Source organism: Melospiza melodia, chromosome 11 (assembly GCF_035770615.1).
Source record: "Melospiza melodia melodia isolate bMelMel2 chromosome 11, bMelMel2.pri, whole genome shotgun sequence".
Classification (NCBI taxonomy): Eukaryota; Metazoa; Chordata; class Aves; order Passeriformes; family Passerellidae; genus Melospiza; species Melospiza melodia.
This window is the reverse complement of record NC_086204.1, coordinates 9,578,414-9,584,413: the sequence shown is the minus strand read 5'-3', so window position 1 is coordinate 9,584,413 and position 6,000 is coordinate 9,578,414.

Genomic DNA, 6,000 nt, shown 5'->3' with positions numbered 1-6,000 from the left:
GAGCCCGAACCCCTGCGCTCCTTATCTGCGCCAAACCTCGGCGCTCCTCATCTGCACCAAACCCGCCACACGGCTCTCCTCATCCACGGTGCAAACACTTGACGTTTTCTTGCACAGTCAGCTCACAAACACTTTCTGCTTTCTGCATTTTTTCTGTTACGTTACACCGTTAGCACGTGAAGTGAAAAGGTGAAACATCCACATTCTCAGTCTTTTCATTTAGTGAGATGTTAGTCTGCTCTCTTCCTCAGTATTATTTTGTTGTTGTTGTTGTTTTGTTGGTATTGTTTACACTGGAGTGGCTAAAAAGCACACTCCTAGGAGCTGGCACAGGACCTCTGAGCTTCATCAGCTTGTGTTACAATCTTGAACTGCTCATGGAGGAACCAGTCACTTACAGAACCAGGAGGTGTCACCGCAGGATCGATAAGAGAAGGGGATGGCAGCAGGGCATGGGCTCCATTTGGTTTAGCCAGGGCTGGTATTAAACAGCTGATAATAAGTGCCTTCCCAAGCTGCCCCTCATGGCACAGGCAGTGTCTGTGCCCAGCACTCCCTGTGCAGTGCCTCATCCATGGATCATGGCTTTGTTCTCAGATGAAATCCTGGTCCTGCTCTAGCAGAAGGGAAAGTGAGGGCACACAGCAGCAGCCCCAGGGGCTGTACTCATACCATGATCCAGTACAAACTCTGGCACCTCACACACACAGTCTGGGTGTCCACAGCAATGGGTGCCACAGCACCAGCCTGGCTCTGAGGCCAAGACAGAGATGAGCTGCCTGTTTGGCAGTGAATCTCCTCTTTCCACCACCTTCTCCCCTAGCAATCCTCCTTTGGCTCTTGGCACTTGCCCTCCTTGCCTCACTGAAAATACAGGCATTCCCAAGCCTGAAAAATCTGCTTGCTCATTGCTACATTATGTTACTGTCAAGCAGGTAGCACTCAATACATTTGGTATTGTGCTTGTCCTCCCCACTTCAGCGGAATGGTAATCCCCAGTTCAGGAAGCCTTTGATACTGAGTTTAAATTTACAGGTACACTTAACAAAGTACAAGCTGAAAGTCAAGTATATGCTGAAGGCCTTAGATGTGTATGGAGCAGACTGGTGATGCCAACATGAATTCACTAAAGCTGTTTTTAATAGGTAGGTACTTTCACATCACTCATTAAGCTCAGTAAACTGATTAATTTAAAATTTTCTCCTGCAGCAAAGCTCCTCCTTCTTTCCCATCTCGTTAATTTGTGTGTAGCTGCACTCACCCACTGCTGACCCTGTGGCAAACCTTTCCAGAACCTCTCTCCCTTCTCCTGGCACCAGCAGCCCAAGCAGCTCCATCATCTGCTCCCCAGGAAGCCTCCACCCTCCCCTGAGCCCCCCTGCTCCACTCTCCAGCTCTGACCTCTCTGATGACAGCCCAGGCTGGATTTCCTGGCCAAATGTCATGGGCTATGAGCATTATGATGAATGGGGGTCCTAGTGCAAAGTACTTAGATAACTATCAAGTTAAACATAATTAAATGGCTAATTGTAGTTCTCAGCTTTTTCACTTTTTGTAATCCCCTTTCTTTTATATTTACATTTGTAGTTGTTTGGATGTTTTCTTCTCCTTGCCATCTGTCTACTTTGTTTCTGTTTGAAATTATGCAGTAAGATATATAATCATTACAACGTGAGCATGAAAATACCACTGTCATCAGGGAATTCTTTTGTCAGGTTAAATTATGCAGTTTAGCTCAGTGCTGATTGCCTGCTTTAAGTGCATTATTATTTAAATTTGTCACCATAAAGCTTACTTAGAACAACAGTATTTTCTGGATTCATATTCTTGTCAATTTGAAAAAGAAATTTTGTGAGTATTCTGAAAGACCCCAAATTTAAGCAAATACAAAGTTTTCAATTCTGAGGGATATATGTTAAGTATTTCAGGAAAAAAGTGACATCTATTAAATCTGGATATTTTTTCTGAAAAATACACAAGTACCTGGAAAATCTGTACTCCAAGGAAACTTAGGAGCTCTCAGACATGGGGATATGCCACCAATCTGAGAACTTAAATGTATTGTGTTAACACGTGTTGACATTGGAATTAAATACTGTGTAGCTCTGTGGTAATTACAAAACATACAGCAAGTATATGAACCCCTCCTAGGTCTTTCTAAAGTTATTAAAATGTAGTCACTTTTAGGACCAAAAGAGCTTTTTTAAACCTGTTTGAAACTTAGCTCTGCATTTCCCAATGCCTTTTTTCAAATGTTTCTTCTTTGTGAGCTATTCATATCCCAGAATTTAATGGGGAATAGACTAAATTAACTTATCACTGCCCTAATTCCTTGAAGTTGCCTACAGGAGGAGGCTTGAATTTCTGCATGCATATCATTTGTACACAGTGAAACATAACATCTAAATGTAATTTCCATGCTTTCTCAGTACAGCTTAGGCTTTGATGAGATTCTGCAGTCACAAAAGTCAGAGGCTATGCCATTTTCTCAGGGAAAAGGGGCTTGTGTTGTCATTTGCTTTCACTTAACTGCTGCCTTTTCTGTTCTGATTGCTTCCATGCAAAAATGACAGAGTGATGTGGCATCAGGCTACACTAGTCAGTGTCAGCTCTTCCAAGACATTTTATGCAACTCTGTCCAACTAATTTCATTATCTAACATCTTCTGCTTGCAGTGCTTTCAATTTTCAGATGACAGCAGTATTAATTAATTGTGTATCTTCTGCTTCTCACTGCTAGGCATTTTCTGATTGTTCAGTGTTGCTCCAATTTAAAGTGCAATTTTTATTGATGCCATCCTGTGCCTTCTTGATCAAATATATTTACAGGTGATTTTCCTAAGTAATTGGTACTTCTTTTCCAATGTTTTGGTACTTTTAAAGAAAACTACAAAATGAACAGAAACTAGAAGAGTTAAGTAATTCATGTAAAGTGTAAAATTATCTTGCAAGTGGAAGATGTGATTTTATAAAATGCCTGATGCTGACTAACCTGAAGCTTTTATTAAAAATCCCTTTGTTCACTGGCAAGTAAGGCACTGGTAACAGTCAGGAACAGGTGGGTGATTTCATGGGGTGGTGGAAGAGTGACTGAGCTGAAGATAACATTTGCCCTGGTGAGGTTTTGGATAAGCAGAACTCAGCTGGACAGTGCCCTCTGTGACCTGCTCAAACGAGATGTGCTTTGAGCAGGTGGTCCCTTCCCACCATATATTCCTGTGATTCTGTTAAAACAGAGATTTCCTATAGCATTAGATTGCCTGCACAAGCTCCAGCCTGTATTATCTCAGTCCTCAGTTCTGCATAGCTAATGCAGAAAGACTCTATTTTTAAAATAGTCCCTGATTCTCCCTAGGATCTTTCATTTTCTTACTCATATTCAGTGGTGCTTCTTGTGTACATCTTCTCTTCAGTTCTTGATGAATTTCATCAGGGATGAAACTGGGATTCTAAATTTCACTGGTGTTCCCAGTTTACCAATGGGAGAGCTTACTTTATAAAAAACTATGGAGCATTCAAGCATGAGGTCACTCTGGTCTGACATCCTGGTTTGGGCATTAAAATACATTCTGAAGTATTTATTGAAAACTGAGGATGATGGAGTTTCCCAGAACAGTGGACCTGACTAAGTCATCCAGATCATCCTCCTGTTTATGTTACTTTATGTACCTCCTCATTGACCAACTGATAGATAATTTTTTTCTTCAGCTTGTTGCATTTTGGGTAATTATGAGAGGACAAACCAAGACAATGGATAAACCAGTGTGAATAAGGGATGGCTGAAAGGTCTTGTAGATAAAGTTGTATTGTAAGAGGAGGTTGTTTACCTCATTAAAAAAACCACTATAGATTTATTTGCATTTTAATTAGCCTCTTTGCAACAAGAACAACTCTGATTGCATTGATTTCCTGCAGTGCTTGTGAAGATAACCACCCACAAAAGAATTGGACGAGAGGGAACTGGAATTTTCTTTGGTCCGTACTTTTCCAGAGGCAACAAATATTTGATGACTGTATTTAACTTCTTAGTCTATAAATGATACTTCTTTTGACCTTTCTTTTCCTTAATATTAGGGTGTACAAATATTTGGGGTTCTGAACTCTTGCTGTGCTCCTTTTATGTCTTTCCCAGCCAGAGTAAAGCACCAGAGCATGACCTGTCAGTTCTGCCTATTTTCAGATTACTCATGTTTTTTATGAAACTGAAGGGCTTTATCTGAAAATTATCTTGCAAGACCTGCCAAGCATATTGCTTTCTTAAATGTAAAACAGTTTTTGAAATTATGACTTCTTTTTTGATTCCCATGGTAGGCACTTTCTTACTGAGTTATGAGGGATTTCTATGTGCCAACCTAAAATACAAATTTAACCAAAGATTACAGCAGTGTCAAGCTGATTTGCTCAGACAGATCTAATTGTGGATGTGATAGAAATAGTGGGAGCAAGGAAAGCTGTTTTGGTTTTCATATGAAGTTTCTCCTGAGTATTTTACCTATAGGCAGGCAAAACAAAGTGGCTGTGCAAGGCAGGACAGGGTTCCCCTGCAGTCAATAAAGTGTGTGATTCACTTATTCTTATCTTTGATGAATTTTTGTGAAATAATGTTTTTATCTTATTGTGTATGGCTGGGAAGCTAGGATCAGGAAGCAGGGAAGCAAGAGGCATCACCAGGGAAGCAATTTCAATTAGATGAATGCTAGGTCAGGCCTTGTCAATGCAGATGAAAATTGGCAATTAGTATTCTGTACCTTGCTGCTAATGAACCATCTAATCAGGAAGTTTCTGTCTGTACCAATAAGCTTCCTGTGAGTGCCAAGGTTATAGAGTGCTTGAGAAAATGAGGCAAATTGTGTTTTTACAAAAGCACTGATATATTAAGTTCCAAATGGGTTGTACATTTATTTTTCCCTCTGTGCTTTTCACTTAAGCAGACTAGACTTGTTAACAGTCTTACAAATCCTCTTCTAATTCTCCTTTTTAATTTCCTTCAGAGTGAGTTAACTCATACTACAAACCAGAAAGACCTAAACATGAAAGCATTGGAATTAAATTAAAAATCCCATCTGTTTCAGGGGATATAGTTGTATAGTTCAGCCACAGTTTCAAAGCTATTTGGAAAAGATTTACATAGGTTTGTAGCATGATTTCATCTGATCAATACAAAGTGGTTTTAGAAGGAATTTAGACCCAACAATTCCAGCAGGCAACAGTGTAGAGGAGGAGAAAGAGCAAGACTCAGAAAGGCAGAATTAGTACCCAAGTATGCTTGATTTTAACACACACTTTGCATGTAAACATTTTACTTCTGGTAAACACTGCAGTTGTCCTGGGGACAGGGCAGGATGATGACTACAGTCAAGTGGAGAGGCTGGGAAGGAGGAGATCTTTGGAGGAATTTTGGTCTTTGCAAATAGAGAAAAGTGACAAGGGAGTTAGTTTCACAGGCCAAGCACTGGGCTGAGAGACTCAAAACTAATTCTTACTCTGGTTTTCTTCACTGTACTAGCAGTGATAAATTATTTTGAGGTAGTTAAACATGCAATGCAAAAACATCCTAACAGTCAAAAAGTAACTTTTGTAACAGGCAAATACAGAAGATTCTTAATTTTTTATGATCTCTAATATCCTTTTTTTTCCCCCCTCTACTGTATTCAGTCATTGTGTATTGAGTGTGACAAGGTTTTGAAAAGCATCTGACGATCTGGATCTCCTGGATTTGCAGGTTTTCAGCTAAAGGATGTGACTTCCAGAAAGCACAAAGCAAAATTTCCCTGTAGGCATCTCTGGAGTGTCTTGGTGTGGATCGTGGCAAGCACTAAATTCCTCTTGGAAATGTTGGCCTCTGTGTTGAAGTATTAGATAATATTATGGGAACAATAAGCAGCAGTAGGTGCCCCAAAGGGATTTCAAGTTTCTGTTAAGATTGGGTAAGACAGCATTCATCTTAATGCCAATGCCTTTCTCAAAGGCTGCAGTTTTGTACTGAACTAAATCCTGAAAG